This window comes from Triticum dicoccoides, chromosome 4B (genome assembly GCF_002162155.2).
Source record: "Triticum dicoccoides isolate Atlit2015 ecotype Zavitan chromosome 4B, WEW_v2.0, whole genome shotgun sequence".
Lineage (NCBI taxonomy): Eukaryota > Viridiplantae > Streptophyta > Magnoliopsida > Poales > Poaceae > Triticum > Triticum dicoccoides.
Window position 1 is genome coordinate 535,573,412 of NC_041387.1, and position 14,651 is coordinate 535,588,062.

Consider the following 14,651-nt stretch of genomic DNA (forward strand, 5'->3'; position numbering starts at 1 on the left):
GCATCCGCGCACGCCGGTACTCTCCGCCGAAGCTTCTAATTCGAAGCGGTGCCCAAAAGGGTATCACTTCTTCCCAGTGTTCTTCTACTGCGGGCTCTGCCCGCCCTTTTCCGATTTCTTCTGCGACGTCATGAATACATACGGGCTCCATCTCCTTGATTTCACCCCCAACGCCGTTCTGACAATGGCGGTTTTCGCGCATCTTTGCGAGAACTTCGTCGGAATCCACCCCAACGTTGCCCTTTTCCGCCACTATTTCATGCCTCGGGTCGAAAAAGGAGAGCCCTTGTCTGGCGGGGTCTCCTGGATCTCGAGGGCCGGCAAGAAGGAGGTGTATCTGGAGGGGGAGCTCCGCAGCAAATGGGACGAGTGGAGGGCTGAATGGTGTTGGATTGTTGACTCAGATCCGCAGCCATTCACCAATTTGCGCCAAACCCGAGTGGTGCGCGGCGGCGACTGGAGCGCTCTGGCGACGGACGATGCCAAGCTGAAGATCGCCACCACCAGGATCCTGCGGCTCAGGCTTGCCGGGCTCACTGTAGGGGCCGTTGGCGCGGACTTCCTTCACCGCCGCATCGCCCCTCTGCAGGAGAGGGGGAGGCCCGCCTGGTTGTTCGGGGGCCCGGCAGATATCATGAGGCTGCGCCTAGGCCTTAATTTTAACTTCACGGTTCTGGAGTTGGATGGGATGCTTAAAGAGTTGTTCAAGCACGACCCCAACCACCTGGAATGGTTCAGGTTGCCGCAGGGCGTCATCCCACTGTGCAACAACTCCCAGCTTGATCACATCCGCGCAATGATGCCGGAGTGCGACTCGCATGGGATTATCCCAACTTGGCGGGAGCCCGCCGACGACGTCGTGCGGCAATTCTTCGACAGCTTGGTGGAGGTAGCAGTCCGTGCCGACGAGCAGAGGCTCCTCACCCGCGACACCATCGATGACGAGATGCGGTACATCGCCACCAGGGCCGAAGAGGCAGCGGCAGCCGCCGCCGCGGGCGAGTTTGGTTTCACATTGGAGGAGGCAGAGGCGGCCGAGGCGGCAAGCCTTGCCGACCGAGAGGACCTTGGCGGGGAGGTCGTTGGCGATGGGGAGCCCGAGGCCGAGGCGAGCGAGCCTGCCGGGGACGCAAGTGGCCAGCCATCTTCGAGTAGCTTGCCGCAGGCGGGGCCCTCAGCGCAGCCCCCAGCTCAACCAAGGAGGCGCCTCCGCAGGACCGGGGATACAGCAGGGCGGCACACGGGCCAACAGCCGCCGCGCCGCGGGACACGCTCCACCGCGCCAAGCACCGCTGACACGGGAGCATCACATGCCGCGCCGGTAATTGGAGAGGGGTCTTCTCGGGCCGCCACTTCTGATCCTGTTGCAGCTCCCGCCAAGCGTCCAAGGGAGTCTACTCCTCCGCCTCGTCACGCAGAAAGGGTACCGGACTTCGACCTTTCCGTGCTCAGCTCCGACGAGGAGGAAGAAGAGGAGGAGGAGTAAGACTTTCTTGCTGTTGTATTTATATTTCTTCGATTCTTGTTGTTTCTTGTCTTGTATCTGATCTGCTTCCCTCTAAACCTCGTTCCATTTCAGGACCCTGGCCGAGAGAGCGGCGAAGAGGGCCAAGGTCCCCGTGGTTGTCATCGAGGACGATCCTGCTGTGATGGCAGAGGACACGTCCGAGACTACCTTGACGGACCCGGCACCTTCTCCTCGAAGCATCCCCCAGCGCAGCCCCCAGCGTAAGTATTTGTTCATTTCTTGTTGTGGGGCGCGCATGGGTGCTCTTTCCTTGCTGATATCTTGATTGTTGACTTGCTTGTGTAGGAGCAGAACGGGCCCATCAGGAGCAACCAGAAGCCGCTCTGGAGGCGCAATCTGCTTCAACTACGCCGCTAAGGGGCGATTCTCCGACAAGGGAGCGCTCTCCGGCAAGGGAGCGGTCCCCAGCAAGGGGTAGTTCCCCGGCAAGGGATGGGACCAGCGAGCCTTCGGTGGTGGAACCCATGGTCACAGAGCCCAGCACAGGTAACCCTCCTTGTCAGAAATTTTCCCTTGGGTTCTTCTTCTTCTGATCTTCTTTTTTGGATATTTGCTTGACTTTTTCTCCCCTTTTCCTGCCTTTAGATCCTCCCTCCGCGGAGCCAATGGAGACCGAGGCCACCGGCGAGGAGAACATGCGCAGCGATACTAGTGATGCCGCTGCTACTGAAGAGGAGGCCGGCGCTGATGACCCCGCCGACAAAGAGGCCGCCAAGGCTGCTGGTGCTGGAGCTGGCGAGGGGTCCGGCGACCGCACTGACGACCCGAGGGCCGCAGGAGCGCAAGGCGCTACGCCGACCGCCTACCCCTCCGCCGCTGATGCAGCGCTAGGCCCCGAAGAGCCCCAGCCCGGCGCCTACTTGAAGGCCGGCGAAGGTATCTTCATCAGGCTCCCCTGGGCGTCAAGCTCCAGGGCGCCGGTCGAGGGAGAGACTTTTGACGGAGAAGTACTCGCCTCCGCTGGGCTGACGGTGGTTGACGCGCCAAGCAGCAGCAGCGGCGAGTCTGAAGAGGAGCAGCTGCTCCAGAAGTTGGTGTCGCTCTACCGCGCCCGTCAAGCGAAGCTGGAGTCTCGGGAAGCGCTTGTCGCGCAGGCGGGAGTTGACATAGAGAAACATGCGGAGGAGCTCCAGAGCCGCAACCAAGAGGCCCTCCGGTCTATTGCTGAGGAGAGGGCGCAGCTTGTCGAGGCGAAGAAGGCGTTCATCCTTGAAAAGGCTGAAGCCGAGGAGCAGCAGAGGCTCGCTGCCGAGGAGCTGTCCAGGCGGGAAGGTGAGCTGACGCAGAAAAAGGTTAACCTGGACAGCCACGAGGAGGAGCTCGCCACATGGGAGCAATCACTTGGCGAGGCGCTCAAGGAAGCGAAGGATGCTTCCGCAGCTGCTGAGGCCGCCAAGAAGGAATTGGAGGTGAAGGTGACGCAGCTGGAGGCTGATATGAAAGGGAAGAATGAGGAGCTTGCCGCACTCCAGCGCGAACGCGAGAAGGATGCCCTTGCTCATGGCGATCTGCAAGTTCAACTCGCCGATAAGGCCAAGGAATTGAACGCCGCCAAGGACTCAAATGCTGATCTGGAGCTGAAGCTGGCCACACTGATGAGACGCTGGATGGCGCCAAGAGGCGAGAAGATGACTTGAAGAAAGAGATCAAGGGCAACGAGAAGCTGCTAACGAGGGCCGCCGAGACTCAGAACACCTTCAGGGCTACAGTGGAGCTCTGGACGGAGGGCCTCGTCAACATTGCTGCAACCATCGACGAGGAGCTGGCGCAACTAGACTTGGCGGGCTTCGGGTACTCCACTGACGAGAATCTTCAACCCAGCACCAAGCTCACTCTATTCTTCAAGGGCGTGGTGACAGCTCTCCAGCAACTCTGGGAAAGGATCCCAAAGCAACTGGCTGACGAGTCGCGCGCAATCTGCGCCAGAGTCTTGGAGAAGGTGCTGGTGAAGGTGCTTTTCCGCAATCTGACCCTCAACCTCACCAACGTTCTCAAGAAGCTGCCGGCGGGTGCTGATCTTGCAGAGCTCAAAGCCCTTGTCGCACCCATTGTGGACAAGGTGAATGAAGTCAGAAGGGTCGACGGCGATCGTGTAGACTAGGCCGCCCTTTTCCTCCTTTTTCTTGCCGCTGCTAGACATGTCACAGGAACAATCCATTAGAGCGCGGCAAGTTATTTATTGTAATATAACTTTATTCTGGGTAGTATTGCTATGTTATTTCCTTTACTTGATTCCTTCCCTTGTATGTTTTTATCCTACGCTTTTAGGGGACTTGCCGGCGCAGGCACCCTTGCCGCGAGCGCTGAGTGCGGAACATCAGCAGCCTGCTGGCGGTGTTGCCTCCGGCAAGAAACCTTGTCGGAACTAGTCGCAACACACTTACATTGTTGAGCGGACTTGAAACAAAGCAAGGGCGCAACCAGCCACGAGTCGGTTCCTCCGCGCACAGGTTTTCCATACAAAGCACGGTCGTTCAAGGAAGATAACTTAAAAATTTAAAACTGATTGTGCTCAAGCTTTGGCAACTTAGCTTTTCTGTCGTCTGCGTCCCGGCAAGGCTATACTTCTTTGAACGACGCCTGGTCCACACCTTTATCCTCTCCTTTCCCCTCGGTGAACTTGTGGGCGAAGGAACCTTCTCTTTGAGAAAAAGAAAGAAGAGAAAATAAAGGTATGGAGCCTTAAGGCTCGTTATTGCTTACCGGGGGCAAGTACTGCACAAAGTGTCAGATAATACATGCGAAAAAAAGAAAAAGGCATGAAATTTGACAACATTTGCAGAGCATATGATCTTTATTTATGCACGGGATCTGCGCCCGGCTTTGTACAAAGGGTTACATGCAACAGCGGCAAGGCTTGTACAAAAGGTGGTTGTCGGAATAGCAGGTTCCGGCAACCGCGCCTTAGGGGTAAAACTTACGAAGATGCTCTATGTTCCAGGAGTTGCTCATCGGAAAGCCATCCTCAGTCTCAAGGCGGACAGCGCCAGGCCTAGTGACTCGTTTCACCCGATAAGGGCCTTCCCACTTCGGCGTCAACTTGTTGGAATTCTTGGCGGATTGAACGCGCCGAAGAACAAGGTCGCCTTCCTCGAAACTTCTGGCATTGACTTTGCGGCTATGGTAGCGGTGCAAAGCTTGCTGGTAGCGAGCAGCTCGTACAGCAGCCTGAAGATGATCTTCCTCGAGGAGCAGCGCGTCATCTTGCCGCAGCTGCTCTTGCTCAAGCTCATCATAAGCGAGCACTCGAGGCGATCCGTATACAAGTTCCGTGGGGAGAACTGCCTCTGCTCCGTAGACTAGAGCAAAAGGTGTCTGGCCAGTGGCTCGATTTGGCGTCGTCCTGATCGACCAAAGAACCACTGGCAGCTCCTCAATCCAATTTCTTCCGCACTTGTGCAGCCTGTCGAAAGTTCTGGTCTTGAGCCCGCGCAACACTTCAGCGTTCGCCCTCTCCGCTTGACCGTTGCTTCTCGGGTGAGCAACAAAAGCGAAGCAGATCTTGGCGCCAAGATCTTGGACGTACTGCATGAAGGTGCGGCTCGTGAATTGTGTGCCATTGTCGGTAATGATCCTGTTAGGGACTCCGAAACGGCAAACAATCGACCTGAAGAACTTGACTGCTGACTGTGCTGTCACCTTCCTCACTGCTTCCACCTCCGGCCACTTTGTGAACTTGTTGATTGCCACGTACAAGTACTCGAAGCCCCCGACAGCTCGAGGAAAGGGGCCGAGGATGTCGAGCCCCTAGACCGAAAATGGCCAGGATAAAGGGATCGTTTGGAGAGCTTGAGCTGGTTGATGTATCTGTTTGGAGTGGAACTGGCACGCTTCACACTTGGTTACTTGTGCAGTTGCATCCTGGAGGGCTGTTGGCCAAAAGAAACCTTGCCGGAAAGCTTTGCCGGCAAGTGCTCTTGCGCCAATGTGATGGCCACATATGCCTCCATGTATCTCCGCCAACAGCTTCTGTCCATCTTCCCGGGGAATGCACTTCAATTTCACTCTGTTGAATCTCCTTCTGTACAGTATGCCATCGACAAACTGGTACATACTTGATTGCCGGGCTACTCTCTCAGCTTCTTCTTGCTCTTCGGGAAGTTCTCCTGTTTGAAGAAAACGGACGATCTGCTGTGCCCATGTTGGAGCTTGTGGCTCGACGACAAGGACTAAAGGCGCAAATGCTGCTGCGGGAACATCCGCTTCCACGGCAAGAACCTGCGATTCAGCCGGAGCTTGATGTTCCCCGGCAAGCTTGCCGGAGCAAAACTTGTCGGGAGCGTCTGCTTCAACGAAACAAACCCTAGGGCTTGTCGGAGCAGACTGCCCCTCAGCACTCTTCGTGTTGATCCTGGGGACCTTCTTGACGGCGGCTTCAGGGAGCTCTGCCGGAAAGTAGTCGCCAGTAACCAACTTCCTCTTCTTGCTCTGTCCAGTTGATGGTGTTACAGATGGTTGAGTCAGTTTGAGCACAAAAATTCCTGGTTCCACAGGTAACTTGAGTGCGGCGCACTTTGACAGGCCATCTGCAATGTCATTCTGAGCCCTCGGAACATGTTCCATCTGTAGGCCGTCAAAATGCTCTTCTAACTTTCTCACTTCATCAATGTAGGCCTCCATCAACGGACTCTGATAATCTTTGTTCACTTGGCGGACGACAAGCTGCGAGTCACCCCTGACAATGAGCTTCTTGATCCCAAGGTCTGCCGCAATCCTGAGTCCGGCAAGCAAGCCTTCATACTCTGCAGTATTGTTTGTTGCTTGCTCCTTGGGAAAGTGCATCTGGACTACGTACTTGAGGTGCTCTCCGGGGGCGCAACAAGTAGCACGCCTGCACCGGCGCCTTGCAGCGAGAAGGCACCATCAAAGTACATCAGCAACTCTTTGCTTGCTTCCTTGACGGGGATGCTCGTCTCTGGAGTTTCTTCATTAGGTGTTGGCGTCCATTCTGCTATGAATTCTGCCAATGCTCGGCTCTGGATAGTTGAGGTACTCTCAAACTTGAGGCCAAAGCTTGATAATTCCAGTGCCCACTCGACAATCCTGCCTGTTGCCTCTGGATTTTGCAGTATCCTCTTCAACGGAAAGCGAGTGACAACTGTGATCTCATGTGCCTGAAAGTAATGGCGCAGCTTCCTCGAGGCCATGAGAAGGCCGAAAAGCAACTTCTGCACTCCAGAGTACCTTGACCTAGCCCCCTGTAGAAGGGAACTGACAAAATAAACTGGGCGCTGCACCATCTTCTTTTGTCTCTCTTCCTGCGGCTGTACAGATCCATCCTTGTCGGGACTAGAGCTTGTCGGGGAAGCCCCCTGCTTGTCGCTGGACTCGCTTGCCGTGGTCGCTGGCTCATCATCCACCTCCCTTTCCGCTACTAACGCAGCACTAACCACTTGATTGGTTGCCGCTAGGTACAGCAGCAACTTCTCTTGGGGCTTAGGTGCGACAAGTATTGGAGTGGAGGACAGGTATCTCTTCAAGTCCTGCAGCGCAGCCTCCGCTTCTGGAGTCCATTTCATTGGACCTACCTTTTTCAAAATTTTGAAAAATGGCAGGGCGCGCTCAGCAGACTTAGAGATGAACCTACTGAGAGCAGAAACGCAGCCAGCAAGCCTTCGCACATCCTTGACGCGCTTCGGTGCTTCGATCTGCTCAATGGCCTTGATCTTGTCGGGATTGGCTTCAATCCCCCGCTGAGATACAAAGAACCCGAGAAGCTTGCCGGAGGGGACTCCAAACACGCACTTCTCAGGGTTCAACTTGAGATTAATCTTGCGCAGATTTGCAAAGGTTTCGTCCAAATCCTGGATCAAAGTTGCTTTGTCCTTGCTCTTGACCACTATGTCATCCATGTACATTCCTGTGCAACTGTGGCTCAAAAGCGTGACTGACTACCCTTGCAAATGTTGAACCAACATTCTTTAGTCCGAGAGGCATCTGTACAAAGCAGTACGTGCCACATGGAGTAATGAATGCGGTCTTCTCTTCATCCTCTTCTGCCATGAAGGTCTGATGATATCCTGAGTATGCATCAAGAAATGAAAGCAAATCACATCCTGCCGTGGAGTCGACAATCTGGTCAATGCGTGGCAAGGGAAATGGATCCTTGGGACAAGCTTTATTAACGTTAGTGAAGTCAATACAAAGCCTCCATTTCCCGTTCGCCTTGCGCACGACTACTGGATTGGCTAACCACGTTGGATGGAGTACTCCTCGGACAAGGCCTGCTGCTTCCAACTTCTTGATCTCATCTGCAATGAACTCTTGGCGTTCCATCGCTTGCTTCCTAACTCTCTACTTGACGGGCCACGCGTGAGGACAAACGGCAAGGTGGTGCTCAATTACTTTCCTGGGAACACCGGGGATGTCGGATGGTTGCCACGCAAACACATCGACATTCGCCCGCAGGAAAGCAACGAGCGCGCTTTCCTATTTAGGGTCAAGCGTGGCACTGATGGTGAAGGTACCACCAGTGCCGTCCTCCTTGGCGGCCACTTTCTTGGTCTCTGGTGAAGCTGTCTTTGCCTTCTTGCACCTGCCAGTGGAGCTCGATGGTGCGTCCTCGATGGTAGAGCAGCACTCCGAAGAGGTGCGCTTGCCGGAGTGGGCATCAGAGCTACTCTTGCCGGGCTTGGTCTTCTTCTTCCCCCCGGGAGCTTCAGCGGCAAGTGTCTTGCGATCCGCTACGGCTGCTGCTTCCCGGTAGATCTTGTCGGTACAGATAAGGGCATCTTTCTTGTCGCCGGGGACAGAAATGGCACTTATCGGACCGGGCATCTTGAGTACGTTGTAGGCGTAGTGAGAAGCTGCCATAAACTTGGCAAGCGCTGGACGGCCGAGTATCCCATTGTAGGGCAATGGGAAATCAGCGACGTCAAAGGTGACTTTCTCTGTTCTGAAGTTCAGCTCGCTGCCAAATGTCACTGGCAGTGTGATCTTCCCCTTCGGCTTGCTCCTTCCCGGGTTGATTCCTTGGAAAGTGCCGGTCTCTTCGAGCTCACTGTCGGGGATCTGGAGCTTCTTGAGCACTGCGGAGGAGATCAGATTCAAGCCGGCCCCACCGTCAACCAGCATCTTTGTGATCTTGAGGTTGCGGATAGTTGGCGAAACCAACATCGGCAAGCACCCAACCTCAGTTATGCGATCAGGGTGATCCTCAACATCAAAGATGATGGGCGTGCTAGACCATTTCAGAGGCTTGCGCGACTCAACTGATGGTTCTGCTGCATTAACTTCACGCACCCACTGTTTGAGTTGGCGGTGCGAAGTATGCAGAGAAGCACCGCCATCGACGCACAAAACCTCTGTTGCCTTCTGAAACTCCTGCTCGTCGGTCTCATCCTCATCCATCTCATCATCTTCGTCTTCGTCTTCGTCCTTGTCACGGCCGCGGGGAGGTCTGTCTCCTTGCCGCTGCTTAGCCTTGCCGCGGCGCCCTCCCCGGGCGGGACGCTTCTTGCCGGATCCTCCACCACCTTCTTGGGCCTTCTCCTTGTCACGGCGCTCATATTCAGCTTTCTGCAGTTCTACGAGCTGCTCAACCTTCTTGCAAGTTTGGAGATCATGGCCCTTGGTGCGGTGGATCTTGCAGTACTGCTTGCCGGAGCCGTCCTGCTTGTCGGCGGCCACCACAGCCTTGCCGGAGTCACCAGCTTTGGCCTTCTCGGCGCCACCTCCGTTGCCGGACTGCTCGACAACTAGCACATCCTTAGCTTTCCTCTTTCTGTTATTCTGCCTCCGGTTCTTCTTTGCTGGGGCGGCTTCCTCGCTGTCAGATCCTTCTGCTCCTGCGTTCTCTCCGGGGAGTTTCCTCCCCTCCTCGGCACGTGCACACTTGTCGGCCAGGGCATATAGCTCGCTGACGTCTCTAATCTTGCACATCGCCATCTTCTCCCTCATCCTGCGGTTTCGCATGTTCTGATGGAACGCGCTGATAACCGCGGCAGGGTGGACGTCTGGAATGTTGCGCTGTACCTGGCTGAATCTCTGTATGTACTTGCGCAGGGGCTCTCCTTCCTTCTGGGCGAGCAGATGAAAATTGCTTTCCTGGCCATGGGGCTTGTGGCCGCCTGTGAAGGCGCCAACAAACTGATGGCACAGATCTGCCCATGAGGAGATGGAGTTGTCCGGCAAGTGCATGAGCCAAGATCTGACGTTGGGCTTAAGCACCAGCGGGAAGTAGTTGGCGAGGATCTTCTCGTCGCGCCCCCCGGCAGCCTGCACTGCGATGGTGTAGACGCTGAGGAACTCCGACGGATGTATCCTGCCATCGTACTTCTCGGGTACGTCTGGCTTGAAGTTCTTGGTACTGGGCCACTGGACCTGCCGCAACTCATGAGTGAACGCAGGGCAACCTACCGCGTACGGCAAGTTGCCTGGTTCCCCTGGCGCATGCATATCAACAGTGGGCCCAGCGCGCTGGTCTGACTGATGCCGCGCTTCTCTTCGACGCTCGATGCGAGTACGAGCGTCTTCTTGTCGTCGTTCTTGGAGAACTTGGCGCTGATCGCGACGAGCTCGCGGGTCCGACGACGTGGTGGAGTCGGTGTCGAGGTTAGCCCGGCGAGTCGGCGATCTTGGCCTTCGGGGCGGGGAGTGCACGGTGGTGGCACCCCCACCAGTCTTGTCGCCATCGGCTTCCGCCTGGGCGTCTTGCCGGGGTTTCGACGTGCTCGGCTGCCGGGGCTTGTCGCCGTTGGCGAAGCCGATGAGGCTCTGGATGGTGATCCTCCAGTCGTCGATCTTGTCCGGCGCTGGAGGGTAGTCTAGTAGCAGTTGGGCTCGAGCCAACGCTTCTTCTGGGGTTTTCGGTGGCGGGGGCGAACGGCGCGAGGAGCGGGATATGCTCAAACTTCTAACAGTGTTAGAAGGAGCAACATCTCGTCCAGGCGACCGTGCCGCGCTCGCGCCAACGTGTTGGCGTGCATGTTGGCCTTGAGCATCCCGCGATCCACCAGCTTGGCCTTGTTCTAACGCGAGCACGGTGCTAGGAGCACCATGGCGTTGTCGATCCCGTGCCTCCTGAGAGGGGCGCGGCGCATGTACGGACGCTGAAGTTTGCGGGGCCTTGTCCTTGGATCTGGTGACAATGTGAGTCCCCCCGTCGACGCCCGTTCCTCCGCCGGCGTCTACCCCACCGCCCGTTTGCTCCTGTGGCGGTGGGATCAATGCGGACGGACCAACCACCTCCGAAGCCTTCTTCTTCGGTGGCATGTCGATGACGATGATGATGTAGCGCGCGCGAGCACCGGATCAGGTTCGCACAACCTCGACGCCCCCTACCTGGCGCGCCAAAGATGTCGTGGGAAACGAGCACCTATGAGGCAGGGCCCCTTTTCGGTCCGGCAGGGAGCGGAGGGCGCACGAAGAGCAGATCGAGGCGAAGCACGCGAGGGATTTTACCCAGCTTCGGAGCTCTCCGGAGAGATAAAACTCCTACTGCTGCTTTGTGTTTATATTCTGTTCTTGCTTGAGAGCATGAGTGTGTTGTAGTTTCGAATGAGTCGAACCCCTTCTACGTTGCGCATGGGCCTCCTTTTATAGGTTAAAGGGGTCACCGACAGGTGGCAACGCAGACAGGGGTATAAAAGTAAAAAGAGGGGTAGGTACAACCGCTATCTACAGTGTCCCCTACCTAACTCTGACGGCAGGGGACAAGGGCATTTAATGCCCGTCCGGTCGCTCAAACAGTGCAGGAAACGACCGTTAGGGGCGCCACCGATCACCACGATGGCCTTCTCGTCATCTCCACTTGCCACCTCGCACCGCTTGGCTGCACAGCCACCCGCCATGTGCGCCAGGAACGATCCTGTGGCGACACGTCGTCGGATGCGCTGGAGCGTGGGCGCAGAGTGGTGGCTTCGCCGCGGCAAGCGCCTTGCCGCGGTCGTTGTCTTGTCGCACCCGAAAGCTTGTCGCTCGCCAGGTCTTGCCGGGACGCGCGGCGCGTCGCGGCAAGTTTCTTGGCTGGCCTTCCCGGCAAGCTCCTCTTGCCGGGGCCTTGTCCTTCCCGGCAAGCTCCTCTTGCCGGGGCCTTGTCTTCTTAGTTAAAACACTTTGTTCTTGAATGGCATCAATAGGAATAGCGGAGGATCTTGGCGGACGCCCGGCAAGCCTCGCCGCGGGACGCTGCGACTGCCCGTGCACAAGTTCGGGATACTAAGGTACCCCTACTTTAGTACACCGACAATATAATTTATAATTTTTTTTGATACAAATAGATTAACAATACCAATATTAATTTTTGACAGAATCATATCATCATTCCCCATTTATCTTATAACCAAAAATATATCGACGAAAATGCAGATTGTGCTCGAGGTTTCATGTTTAAAGATGTCGTCTATACCTAATCAACTTTGCACCTGCCTCATTTCGTATCAAAGTAGCTAATGGTGGCTACTGGACTTGGCTATTATATATATTTTTTATTAACAGATAGAGTTTAATCAATCATGTAACATCATGTCCAAAGCATAATACATTACTTTTTATGCAACAGAGGTAATAATCAATGTTGGCGCACTAAGCACCTGAACACAAATGCATACTATCATCAACTATGGCACTGCAGATCTCTTTGCTACATCGAACCATTCAAATAAAATTTTGCTAACAAAGGAGAAGTGTAAAAGGCAGGCCTAGGTTGGGTTCAGTTACCTTCGTCAGCTGGCATGCTTTGATTCTTTCTCAAAAACAAAGGATTTACATTGGGAAACTTCAGAGAAAAAGTAATTGGTTATTTCTTCTCATTTCAGACCTGCAAAGGAACAAAAAGTGAAAAAAAATATAATGCCAAATATAAGGGTAACATTCACAAGATAAACTACAAAATTTATACTGAATTTAGTTGCATAAGCGATAGTATGTGATAAACTGATAACATGGGTGCTTAGAAGACCAGTTATTAGCTCTAACTGCTGGACACCATTTGTAACACAAAACAAAGCTCTCCTTCTAGTACCTGAACAAAAATGCACCCGATCCTCTAGATTTCAATGGAAGGACTCTGAATTTATGTCACTCTGAAAGTCAGTGAAGAAGTACGTTAATTAGCTAGGTGACAATATCCACTGAAAGCCTTTTTGCTCCATGAGCAGCAACGAAAATTGAAATACGTACAGTTGAAAAACCATCTCTGATCCAGCCAGCAGGCTATTTAAATTCTTATGACCTTGTAAGAAGATGTGATTAACCCATGTACCTTTGAATAGCACGTATCCTGTATTGACATGTTGATCGAAGCTGAGGTTGCCCAAGAATCCGAACACCCATCTCCTTGACCATGTGCACCACAAATCCCATGGCACCGTTGGCAATGACGCGGGTAGCTAGCGGGACACCCTCCATCCTACCGAGCCTCTCGACAAGCTCTCTGACTGTCGCACCCAGATGTCCTCATGCTCGTGGTAGCGCATGCTGTCTCTGATCCATGAACACATACACAAGTCAGTTTGTGGAGACAACATGAACAAATAAAAGTTGAGGATAACTCTGTCACTCCTTATGCTGGCCTCAGCTCAGTTTGCCGCTTCAGCACCTCTAGAGCCACATATTATAGGCACTCCCTACAATAACCATGAATCGCTCACACACATTTCTTTTGGTTAAAAAAAATCAAATTTCAGTAGCTTTACAACTATAGTAGTAAATTGTAGATACAGTGTGAACAAAGGGGAATTGTTGAGGTTCTTATCCACTATGAATTCTGCAGACAATCAACCAAATTAATTAGTCAACGGGCTTGAAGAGGACAAACAAGCCAAAATTAGTGGCCTTGAGAGACGGGTTACCCAATTGTTCAAGAAGAAGCTCAGCCAAGGAGTCGAGCAACTCGTGTGGCTGGCTTCAGTCTAATTTAGAAACACATTCGCTAATGCATTGATGAATATGATGAAGCCATTTTCAGACCACTTGCATCGTCATCAGGAACGGTGGCTTGAATCAAGTAAATCTCAGGCATCATTTTCAGAACAGAAGAGAGTGGCTGCAATTGTTTACTTGAGCAAATATCTAAAGTTTAACATAGTCCAACTTCACTCCTGAATCTTGTTTAGCAATAATAAAATCATTTGCTGCTCTTGTTCTTTAAATACACATGTACCCCATGATGAGACTGAATGCTAAATAATTCAGAATGACTGTATTACAAGCTAAAAATCTTAACTGCTCAAGAATTCGTATAAACTGTCCATTTAAAGAGGACATGGTGAACTTTTAGATGGAATCAAAAAGGACATAATATAAACCCAGGTGCAATAATTGATATCTATATTTTACTGGGTGATGAGGACATGTAGGCTGCATCATACGAATCTAACAGCAATTGGATTCTGCAAGGAGGCAAACAAATCGCTATGTGAGAATGACTCTTTCCTCGATAATGGCTGTTTTTATGTTTCGAATAAAACAACGGCAAAGCTTATAAGACCTTGTTTGGTCTGATCCTATGAGAGAATATAAGCCCTGCCCAAATTGAATAACACTATAGAGGACTAAAAAACAGAGTGCAAATTCAGGAGGACTAAACCATTACATACCCAGTGGTCGCTCACATCGACTACCTTAGCCCTGCGCCGTTCTCCAACAGCACATCGTCCATGGCCATGGCCTCGCACAACATCGTCCAGCGCAGCAGCGATGTCTGCTGCACATGTTCCAGTTTACGCTCGCCACATGCCGCAAAAGACCAACGAAGCACATGCATGCACGAATCATAAACAAGGTGGCCCAAATCAGTGGCAATTCAAGGGCAGCAGTAGCAAAAATCATGCATAGAATTTCAAAAGGAAAGATCATATATATATATATATATGTATATATATATATATGTATATATATATATATATGTGTGTGTGTATATATATATAGGGTGGGTCTATTATGATAACACCCTTAAGACCTTATTCTGCACCTCAAAAGTGCTTATTCTGCTAACACCCGACGCCCACCCACCAAAAGCCCCTCTCCGAACAGACAAAAACAAACAACCCACCCAAACCACCCACGCGCACCCCACTTCCCACCTTCTCCCCGATCCCCCACCCCACCTTCTCCCCTCACCGTCGCCTCCCAGCAAAGCCACCGCCCCGGCCATCACCCCCCGCGCGGCGCCCCCCACCTT

The 14,651-nt window shown here is 53.3% G+C and overlaps 1 long non-coding RNA gene across 1 annotated transcript; it reads right to left on the reverse strand.

Moving 5' to 3' along the window:
• Positions 1-12,055: 12,055 nt before the first annotated feature.
• Positions 12,056-13,021, reverse strand: LOC119293840. Its single transcript, XR_005143231.1, has 3 exons — positions 12,732-13,021; positions 12,492-12,552; positions 12,056-12,287 (listed from the first exon to the last, which is right to left on the reverse strand). It is a non-coding gene; the product is annotated as an uncharacterized LOC119293840 (long non-coding RNA).
• Between the last annotated feature and the right edge of the window lie 1,630 nt (positions 13,022-14,651).